General features: G+C 33.4%; 1 pseudogene; it reads left to right on the top strand.

The window, feature by feature from the left end:
- Positions 1 to 11,689, top strand: part of LOC148304534 (octopamine receptor beta-2R pseudogene) — a 168,339-nt pseudogene extending 156,650 nt beyond the window's left edge.
- Positions 11,690 to 12,052: the final 363 nt, after the last annotated feature.

Below are 12,052 nucleotides of genomic sequence, written 5' to 3'. Positions count from 1 at the left end.
GGCATAGATTGTTTCACGTTGCAATACACAGGACCAACCTGCCAATGGTTATGCCTGTAGGAAGAGCTACCGCTATGTTGAACAATATCACATTGGATATTGATCTGTTTCATGTGTCCGAAGGAGTTTTCCGAAGCGGGATTCTTCTACACCTTTAAGTCTTCTTGCTTACTTTTAATATATACGCCTTGAATATTGTTTGTTATGTATATATTATTTTTTTGTTGAATAAATTGAAATTGAATAAATTGAAATTTATTACAGGAAATTTGAATTTGAACTTAAAAAAAACTCCCTTAACAAGTGTTTTATTTTTGTGTTTTTATCATCGTATTATTCCACAAAGTTAATGCGAAATCAATAAACGATAAAAGGTATGCTTTGTTATTTGTACCAATAATTGTTTTGTTAAGTGTTTGAAAATTGTAGGAATGGGGAAAATTAATTTGGATTGATGGGAAATGAACGCCGAACGTCTTTTTCAGCGTTATAATAACAATATTTAGCAAGCAGAAAGTTATCTCATTTAGAATTTGTATTTCATTGAAACATAATACCATAAGCCTGTAATTGAAAATGAAAACGATTCGATATAATTTCTCCACTTTGAAACTTGTACTGAGCGATTACCAAATCGAGTTAATGATATTTTATTCATATTTTATGAAATATTAGTCTTAGGGCGTTTGTGCACTACATGAAATTTTACCGCCCGGCACTTCAGTTAGCGTGATAAAACGATGATTGGCTTGGATTGGCTTACAAACATTGCGCGTAATTCGATCACGATAAACTGTCGCAGTCGCTTTTATTTTTCAAAACCAGACTGCCGGACGGTAAAATTCCGTGTAGTGCACAAGCTCACATATTATTATAATCTCTATTAGTCTTTTTATTATTACTCTCGAACCCGGGACGTCCAGAACGGTAGCTAAGGCGTGCTGACTATTATACTACGGAGGGGGACTCAATATTTTTTTCACTCTAATATTTATTCAATATTACCATGGACTGGTACCTGAAGCGGAGGGCTGATTACCTTTTCTTCATGTGTAAACGTTCAAGATAACATTGAGTTTATGTGATGCAGTGGCCTATGCACCATTGGGGCGTGGACAAGGGTTTGGGAAGAAGATTTTTTTCTAATTCATATTTTTATAACCTTTTATAGTGTGAGACTTAGAATACTTGTTTTGCTCTGTAAAACAAATAAACGACACCTTGGTTTTCGAAATCATCTCAAACTGACGTATTTTGCCATTTTGAATTTTCTCTGTGGCAACCTATTTTATCTTTTGAAATTAAAAAAAAATATAAAGAAGACGTTGACTGATTCGGACTTCACATACAAATAAAAAAGTTTCTGCTTAATAAAAGCTATCCTCATCCGAACAAAGATGTCTCTAGAAAGTCTCGCACACTGTGTTTCGAGTTTGATCAATATATCTAAAAATTTCAAGAATTTGAGTAGTGTATTTGTCAATCATGGGTAGAATTGATGAATGTTCCACGTGTGTAAATTTATCACTTAAGCCAGCTTATGACAGTCGTAAGCCCTGTAAATGCCCATACTTTCATATTCTTCTTCATCTATGTTGAGATGTCAATAATCTAGATTTGTGAGCAAGTATTTGTACACACTCAAAATGTTGTAAATATTTAAAATGTATATTGTTTTGAGAAATAAAAAGACTTTGTTTTTTTATCCACTCACATTTTTATTAACAACCAACCAGTTTTGGCAACAACCTGTTGCCCTCTCCAGGGTTTAATTTATGACTAAAATGTGAGTGGATCAAAAAACAAAGTCTTTTTATTTCTCAAAATAATAAATCAATATGATCCACAATGTTGAACAAGTATTTGGACACACTCAAAATGTTGTAAATAAATTATCTGGTCAAATTATATGCTTAATAATAAAAATGAAAATGGTATTTTCTGGCGTTTCTCATGTGTGTGATTATAATCCAGGATTCGGATCTCACATACTAATATAAGAGTTTCTGCTTAATAAAAAGCTTCTTTACATCTCACAAATAGATGTTTCTAGTGAAGTTCTAGTGATTCATGAACAAGGTTTCTAAATTGGTTCATATATATAGAACTTCCAAGAATTTGAGTAGTGTGGTTGTCAATAATGGGTAGAATTAGTGAATGTTACACGTGTGTAAAGTGATCACTTAAACCAGCCTATGACGGTCGTAAGCCCCGTAAATGCCCAGACTTCCATATTCTTCTTCATCTTTGATGAGATATCAAAAAATAATATCCACAAAGTTAATGCATTCAATATTCAAAACATTTATAATGTGTTATTAAATATTTTTTGTACTCGTGTAGTGTGTAGTATCAAAAATGTGCTTTTGTGTCCGCTTTGAATTCATTTCTTCTAAAATGATCAAAGTTAGTTTATAAGATGGTAGAAGTATTGTGAAGTTCTGGAGACTTGTATTAGCGTCGCGAAGCTCTAAACGCTAAAGAAAAGCTTCTTTCTAAAAAGCTATACCAATTTTCTCGTATGGGAAAACAGGAAAACTTTTTTGTGCAATGATGCGGGATTGTTTTCTTTGTGTACGGAAAATCTAGAAAGTTATATTAAACGTTATCACAGCGCGGTTTATATATATATATATATATATATATATATATATATATATATATATATATATATATATATATATATATATATATATATAATATATATATATATGTTTATATATATATATATATAATATATATATATATATATATATATATATATATATATATATATATATATATATATATATATATATATATATATATATATATGCATATATATATATATATATATATATATATATATATTTATATACATATATATATATATATATATATATATATATATATATATATATATATATATATATATATATATATATATATATATATTGCAATCAGAGGATAGATAGTACATGAACATTAAAAAAAACATTAATTGCGAATTGACAATTAAAACGTAAATTACAATTTGCAATTCATTAAAAACATAAATTACAAAAGATGATAATAAGAAGGGCAAAGAAAATTTTCTCGGAAATTTTGGTTCTATGTGATATCGCTTAAAACGACTACTAAATGACTTCGGGTATCGGAATAAACATTTCATCATCAGGTCAAATGTAGACTGATGGTGGAATGTTTATTCCGAAACCGATAGTAATGGAGTATTGTGTCTAAGTGGTAATACACAAAGTGAACGATGAATGATAAGGAGAGTGTTACTTATATTACCATACCACAAAGTAAACAATGTTTTTAATATACAAAACTTCGTTTAGAGTTTGTTCTACTCGTGGGAAGCGTTAAGGTGTCAGTTTCCCTGGTAATTCGACTGGGAACATAAAAACATTATTCTTCTTTTTCAAAACACTTATCCGCACCCCAATGGTGCATAGGGCACTGCATAATATAAACGCAGTATTATCTTGATCGTTAACACATGAAGGAAAGGTGATCAGCCCTCCGCTTCAGGCACCAGTCCAGTGTAATATTGAATAAATATTCGAGTGGAAAAATCTCTTGTATTCGTTATGAATATTACAATTTATAACTTGCCCCTTAATATTTTGCTAATTTGAGTGGTTTTACGAATTTCTCCGTTCAAAATATCAAAGTAAATTAAAAATAATAGATCCCACATTCTGCGTATCTTTTAAATTTGTTGGCAATCATAAAGAGGGGAATTTCTTTTGAGTTTTAATATTCTAAGAACTAAGGAAGGCGGCAGCATTTTATATTATTTCGTAGAATTACAAATCCCCTTTTCCATAAAGAGGTTTGTCGGGAATTTTGTAAAATTGGCTTTTTGCAATAGCACATCGTCTAAATTTAATGATACTTACTGCTATTACGCCGTTTCCCCGCAGGGGTAGGCAGAGAGGACGAAATGCCACACTCTTCTGTCCTGACATACACTCCTCGCTCCCTTCACATCCATACATCTAGTCATACATGCCCTTCGATTACGCAGACTTTTGACACCACCAGACTTTAGGTTCTGATTGATCTGATCGTGCCAAGTCTTTTTCTGCCGTCTTCGTTCTGTTCTCTCGCTCAAATTTGCCACATATATTTTCTTAGTCATTCTCTCGCCATCTATTCGCTGCACATTTCCATACCACCTTAAAGCACTCTTCCAAATCTTTTCAATTATTCCCTTACATTCCTTTCTTATATCTTCGTTTTTAATTCTGTCATACAATGATTTTCCACACATATCGCTCACTCCTTTCAACAACGTCATATATCAGTTATGCATGTTTTCGGAATGTCCAGAAAATGAACTATATCCCTGCAAAAGCGGCATATTTTTAACTTAATATTTACCCGCTACAGGGCAAAAAGTGTTGTTTTTGCATTTTTAAGAAAGGGTATTGTTTAATTATTACTACACTAAATATTTTTTATTACTATACTAAATATTCAGGTTTTACAAAAAAAGATCTGTAGCACAGTAAAAAGTTCAATAAGTGGCTTGGTATTTATTTTTAATACATTGTATTATATTTTTAGACTTTAAAAACGATCTCCTGAAAAATCAAGTTTTTTTATAAATGACGTTGTTGAAAGGAGTGAGCAATATATCGTAGTCGTACAGGAGAACGTGACCAACTACCAAAACGTAAAATGCTCAGGAGGGCCATTTAAGTCACTTTTGCTTGGCAAGAAAATAAACATCAATGCAATTAGTCATTTTTAAAGAATCAATATATTATACTTCCAAGTTTAAAATCCTTTGGATGTTTTTCAGGGCAATACTAAGCAAGGTATTAAATAGTCAATGATCACGTTTTTGTAAAACAATGCGCTTGGTCACTTTCTCCTGTATGACTACGATATGTCGCTCACTCCTTTCAAGAACGTCATAAATCAAAAAACTTGATTTTTCAGGAGAACGTTTTTTAAGTAAAAAACATAACATAATTTATTAAAAATAAATATCAAGCCACTTATTGAACTTTTTACTGTGCAACAGATCTTTTTAGGTATAACCTGAAGGTTTTTTCTGCATTTGAAAAATATTTAGTTTGTTAATAAAAAATAATTAAACAATACCTTTTCTTCAAAATGCAAAAACAACATTATTTGCCCTGTAGCGGGTAAATATTAGGTTAAAAATATGCCTCTTTTGCTGGGATATAGTATATTTTCTGGGCATTCCAAAAACATGTACAACTGAAAATTGACGTTTTTTTTATTTATGACGTTCTTGAAAAGAGTGAGCGATGTAACAAACATCTATGATATTAGGTGTTACAACCCATGTTTGATGGTTTGTCTCTTTTTCCAGGAGCAAAGTGGCCGCCCTCCTTCTCGACAAGCACCTCCAGATAAACGGGATAGGGGTGGGCCACGGGCGGGGCAGTCTGGCGCCTCCCCCAGCCACCTGCAACAGGATGAAGAGGGAACGGAAGGCCGCCAGGACTCTTGGCATCATCATGACAGCCTTCCTGGCATGTTGGCTGCCATTCTTCTTATGGTAGGTTGGTTACATTGCATGTTAAAACCAAGAATCTGTTGTAAATATGGAGACACTCACCAAAACGTTACATTTCTATAATAATGAATAGATATTTTATTCATTGTTTCGGCATTAACTTTGTGGTAAGACATGTTACAATGATTAAAGAATACACTTCGTTTTTATTAAATAATATATTGTTTCAAAATTCTTCACCATTGCTTTCCATTTTTCCTTTGTTTTTAAACTCCGTCCCTTGACTAACCCCTTCCCCTTACTTTCCCCTCTCCTTATTTATAGAACCATTTTATATTTTATATTTTAGTTATTATACAGACCTGAATGATGGAAGTTTAACTTCTGAAACATGTAGTCTATAATAAAACTCAAGTGGTAAAAAACGAAGTGTTTTCTTTAATCATTGTATAATGAATAGAATGGCGAAGTTTACACGTATAAAGAGTGATCACTTTGTGAATCAAAAATTTCATACTATTGTGAACAAATGAAATACTCAGCTTGCACAAGCATAGAGTTGTTAATAGTTATCAGACATCAGTTATGAAGGTCCTCACCAAAACGTTACATTTCTTTTATAAATGATTTTAAGTTTTCTCAATATTATTAATATTTAAAGCAATTACTTTGTGGTTAGTCATTTTTACTTTTTAATTTTTTTACAAAAATATTATATTTAAATATAATATTGTTCCATATAAAGGCCAAATTATGAATTATCCTGAAAATTTAGAAATCCAAAAAAAACTAAATTCTAATAATAATTTATTAAATAATATATTGTTTCAAAATTCTTCACCGTTGCTTTCCATTTTTCCTTTGTTTTCAAACTCCGCCCCTTGACTAACCCTTTCCCTTTACTTTCCCCTCTCCTTATTTATAGAACAATTTTATATTTTATATTTTTGTTATTATACATACCTGAAAGATGGAAGTTTAACTTCTGAAACATGTATTCTATAATAAAACTCAAGTGGTAAAAAACAAGTGTTTTCTTTAATCATTGTAACATGTCTTACCACAAAGTTAATGCCGAAACAATAAATGAAAATATTGATAATATGAGTATATAACCACTCACCGAGATTTTTGTGTCTACCGGTTTCAAGACATACCCGTCTCTTCGTCAGGACAATCACTATCACAGCATGCAAACAATACCACCCTTCACCACCATAGCACCATTTACACACTCAAAACTACACAAAATGTCTAACACGTGCGATTTTTGGTCGCCCCGAAGACCAACGTGCACTACAGTTTTCAACACAGACATGCGTTACGAGCCGAGGTAAACATGCACTTTTTTTTAATTTTTCTTGATTTTAAGTAATTGGAAATTTAAGCTTGTAAAATTGTTACGTTTTGATGCGATTTAATGATTTCATATTGGTTTAACACAAGACTGGTCACATTTTGTCGCAACTTTAATTGAGATTTCGATAGAATACATTAAACAGAACAGATTTGTATTTAAAGGATTTTTTTGTACAATATTGGAAAATAACTTTTTGGTGAGGACCTCCACAAAAATAAAAATAAATTAAATATCATTTTGATATCTCAACATAGATGAAGAAGAATATAGGTATTCATTCACGACAGGCGCCGTGGCGTGATTGGGTAGATGCTAGACTGCGAAACTGGCGTCGCGGGTTCGATTCCCTCCAAATGTAAAATAAATTAAAGAAATATTTAATTTCGATTGTCCTGGACGTTTGTGATGTATTTTCACGTTTACCTTCCCTATCCTACCTGCAGGTAAGCCTCTAATACTATCCTACCTGCAGATAAGCCTCTAATAGAGGCTTTGCGGGTTATTCCTTTTTTAAATCATAAAAATTGAGAATTAGTGGTATGTACCAAGTGAAACTGAATTAAAAAATGGACAGATATTACCATAAAGTGTCTGCCGAATCAATTGATGAAAAATATAAAAGTCTGGGTATTAACAGACCTTATAACCTGTCGTAGGCTAGTTGAATGATCACTTTATACACGTGTAATATCACCATTCTATCCATTTTATTTTATTTTATTTTTATAGAAATTTAACAGAATATTAACATAAATACGTTTACAATAATGCTTTACAAATAAAACAGGTAATTGTAATATTCCACTTACAAAATTTCACAAATGTTAAATGAGTTAAAAGTATACAGCAAGAATAAAATATAGAAAAAGTTAAGAAGATTAATAGGCAGACTAAATTTAGAGCTAAAGTAAAAACAATAATTAAAAAAAAACATAAACAGTTATAAAATTTACAAGTTGAGAATAATAAATAATAAATCCCTTACCGCACCCCAATGGTGCATAGGGCACTGCTTCATATAAACGCAGTGTTATCTCGATCGATTACATATGAAGGAAAGGTGATCAGCCCTCCACTTCAGGTACCAGTCCAGTGTAATATTGAATAAATATTAGAGTGAAAAAATCACTTATATTTATTAAACCCCCCTGGGAATCGAACCCGGGACCTCCAGAACGGTAGGCGAGCATACTGACCATTACACTACGGAGGCGGACAAGTTGAGAAGAGCAATAAAATTAAAATAAGTGCTATAAGGCAACAGCAACAGAAAACAGATACGTAGCTATTCATATATTGATACGTAGATTGACAACCACACTACTATTTGGTTATCAATCATGGGTAGAATTGGTAAATTTTACACGTATGTAAAGTGATCACTTAAACCAGCCTAGACGTTCGTAAGCCCCGTAAATGCCCAGACCTCCATATTCTTCTTCATCTATGTTGAGATATCAAAAAATAACTATCTATAAAAAAAACTAAAAAAATAACTATCTAAAAAAAACTAACTAACCATCACGCCGCTTCCCCGCAGAGATAGGCAGAGAGAATAGAACGCCACACCACTCTGTATTTGCAAACATTCTTCGCCTCTTCCACGTTCATGCTTCCCCTCATATATACCCGCAAAATGAAGGAATGCAAAGCTGAGATAAGCATTATCGATAAAATTAAGAAAGGTGTGTAGAGATGGTTTGGACATGTAGAACGAATAAATGAGGAAAGAACGGTAAAATAAATTTATGAGGTGAATGTAAGTGGAAAAAAGAGCAGAGGAAGACCGAGAAAAACATGGCACGATCAGGTATGCCAAATTCTTGAAAAAGGTCAGGTTAGGAGTCGTAACAATCGGCGGGTCAAAAAATAATGCAACAAATAAACAGTTTGGATCAATACTAGTTTCGAGAGTGTTAGTTCGACTGGCAAACCTTATATGACATTTATGTAAGTGCTTTTGATAAGGAAGTAAAACCGATAACGTCAAAAGCGATATAATTGTCTTAGTTATAATACGAGTATTACGTGTATAAGGGTCGCCACACACAAGATAAGGGCTCCAGCCTCTCAAAAGAGATGAAATCTCTGACTCGAGAAGATAAAGGGGATGAAAATGAATGACGGGGTCCTTGATAAAGGATAATCTTTTAATCCGCCTCGAATGCTTTATGAGTTTTTCATCATTAATATTTTTATCTAACTTATTTTCGTGAGTATTTAAGAGCTATTGAGATTTTTTATACCAAAGATGACCAGTATTTAAAACTACCTATACATATATTGTAAAAATATATACTCAACCATACATACATCGTCTTCTCGCATTAAAACTGTTTATATATATGTATAAAATAGAACCATTCAAGGAACCAAAATGACTGAACTGAAAAAATACTTGATGGAAAGATATCTGTGCCATACAGTTATATTCTCTCATTTTTTTTACTTTAAACGTTTATTTATTTAAACTTCATGTACTGAAAATAAATAAGTACATTGGCGGGCTTATTGCTTAAAAGCAATATCTTCCGAATTACCAAAAACAGACTCGTAATATTGATCAAAACGTTTGATACCATATATAGCTGTTTGCTATCAGATGGTAGATAGTACTTGAACATTTAAAAAAATAATAATTACAAATTGACATTTAAAAAACATAAATTACAAAAGATGATAATAATGAGGGCAAGGTTAAAAAGGAGTTTAGGGAAGGAGGTAGAGGGGAAAACTAAGGGAGGAGGTTTGATGGACAGTTAGGATTCTAATGATAAATAGTAATGTCTCAGACGTTTCTTAAAAGTTATTAGAGAAGGTGCATTTTTCATGCGGAGAGGTAATTCATTCCATAGGGTGGCCGCTTGGACAGAGAAGGAATTACCTACTGAAGAATGATGTGTTATGGCGAGTAATGAAGTGTTCTTTCTTGGGAAGAATGAAGTGATGGACCATGTTCTGAGAGGTATACAAAATTTTCAGCCAGATAATTAGGTGCGTTGGGTCAAATATCGCTCACTCCTTTCAAGAACGTCATAAATCATAAAACTTGATTTTTCAGGAGAACGTTTTTAAAATTTAAAAATATAATACAATGTTTTAAAAATAAATATCAAGCCACTTATTGAACTTTTTACTGTGCAACAGATCTTTTTAGGTAAAACCTGAAGGTTATTTCTCTATTTGATAAATAATTCGGATTTAAAAAAAAAAACATTAAACAATACCTTTTCTTCAAAATGCAAAAACAACACTTTCTGCCCTGTAGCGGGTAAATATTAAGTTGAAATATGCCTCTTTTGCTGGGATATAGTACATTTTTTGGGCATTCCGAAAACATGCACAACTGAAAATTGACGATTTTTGATTTATGACGTTCTTGAAAGGAGTGAGCGATATGACATTTCAAACTAATATTTCTCCAGTTATAATATATTATGCCATTAAAATGTTCCATTATAATATGCATCAATAAGTCGAAATTGCATATTTTTGAGTTAACATTTTTGGCCAGTACACCGACGAGCTTAAGTCATGTAAGATTGGATTATGTAGGCTCTTATGTCATATTAATGTTCTCACAAAGCGGTAAGAAAAAATGTCTGAAACACCTCTGGCCGTTAGGGTAGTAAATGCGACAAGGCACATGATATATTCGGGTAGAAGCTTATCAAGGAGTTTATCGTCTATATATGTATCTACCCATCGTGATAACCCGATGTGGAAGACTAGTAACAATCTTTTATGACTACTTGCTGTCGATATAAACCATCTTCAACCGTTTTCTTCATGATAGACATAACTGTTAATATTCCCCATCTCTCTACACTTCTGTAATAAGTTTATCTCATTATTCGGCAGTCCATGTGTGGTTTTATCTTTTTTTTTTAAGTTTTACTCGGTAAAAAAAAACTTTGTTCCTTTTTTTGAATTCTCACTCTGCGCTCACTCCTTTCAACAACGTCAAATATCAAATAACTTGATTTTTCGAGAGATCGTTTTTAATGTTACACGTGTTTAAAGTGATCACTTAAACCAACCTATGGCGGTCGTCAGCCCCATAAATGCTCAGACCTACATATTCTTCTTCTTTTTTTGATGAGACGTCAAAAATAATATGAAAGAAAAGTGTTTCAGTTTAATAATTATCTTAATAGTAGTTACGCTGTTCCTCTCCAAAAAAGTGACTAGGCTCTTGTTCTTGGAGAGGGATTTACACTCATTGTTTATTGTTTATATTAACGTTTTAATGCATTAATGTATTAATTGTATTCCAAATACTTGAAAGCGGTCAGGTAAGAGACGAAACAATCGGCGGATGTGTATGAGAAGATGCATGAACGTGGAAGAGGCGAGGAATGTTTGCAAGACAGAGTGTGTTCTCTCTGCCTACCCCTGCGGGGAAGTGGCGTAATAGTAGTTAGTTTGTTTCAATGTATTAAAAGGAGAATTTCGTCATTTTTTCCATTTTTTTCTATTTTTTCAGGTACCTGACCACGACGCTTTGCGGAACCCCATGCTACTGTCCCCCAATAGTGGTGACTGCAGTATTCTGGGTCGGTTACTTCAACTCGGCCCTCAATCCCTTGATCTACGCCTACTTCAACCGCGAGTTCAGGGTGGCCTTCAAGAAGACCCTGGAGTCCTGCTGCAGAACCATCCTGAGAAGCGACTCGGACAACAACGGCATCCTCTTCGCCGGCAGAGCTTTCGGAAGGCGAGAGCTGAACGTCCACTCGAACGCCAGCTCTGAGATCCACATGAACAACTGCTTAAAGATATCCGCGCAGTCTGAGCAACCGTGTTTGATCAGGGAGCACACGCATTTAGGGGAGAGTGTAACATAAGCCAAGACCAATATCTGTACCCGACGGATTCTCCAGTTCTTTGGACACATTGCGCGTGGCAACGAGGATAGCCTTGAACGACTCCCCCACACGATGGACCGATCAAATTAAGGCAGGCACCTCAGTGGTTGGAGCGCTACGTGCAGCGCAGTCAAGGGATAACTGGAGAAGAGTCATTGCTTCTGCAAGGGTCACAACCCTCAGCAATGAGGAATGAGACGGAGAAGAAGTAACATAAGTATTTTTCGTGACATCAAAATAGACGCTTAGTAAAAGGACTTAAACCCCCAGACAATCCTCTCAAAATACTCCCAAAACAAACGTTAAGTTAGGTGAAATCCTAGCTCAAAAACCACAAACAGA

This window comes from Brachycentrus maculatus, unplaced genomic scaffold (assembly GCF_059751285.1).
Source record: "Brachycentrus maculatus isolate JH-2025_06_01 unplaced genomic scaffold, ASM5975128v1 h1tg000313l, whole genome shotgun sequence".
NCBI classification, from domain to species: Eukaryota; Metazoa; Arthropoda; class Insecta; order Trichoptera; family Brachycentridae; genus Brachycentrus; species Brachycentrus maculatus.
This window is presented reverse-complemented; position numbering and strand designations above follow the sequence as displayed.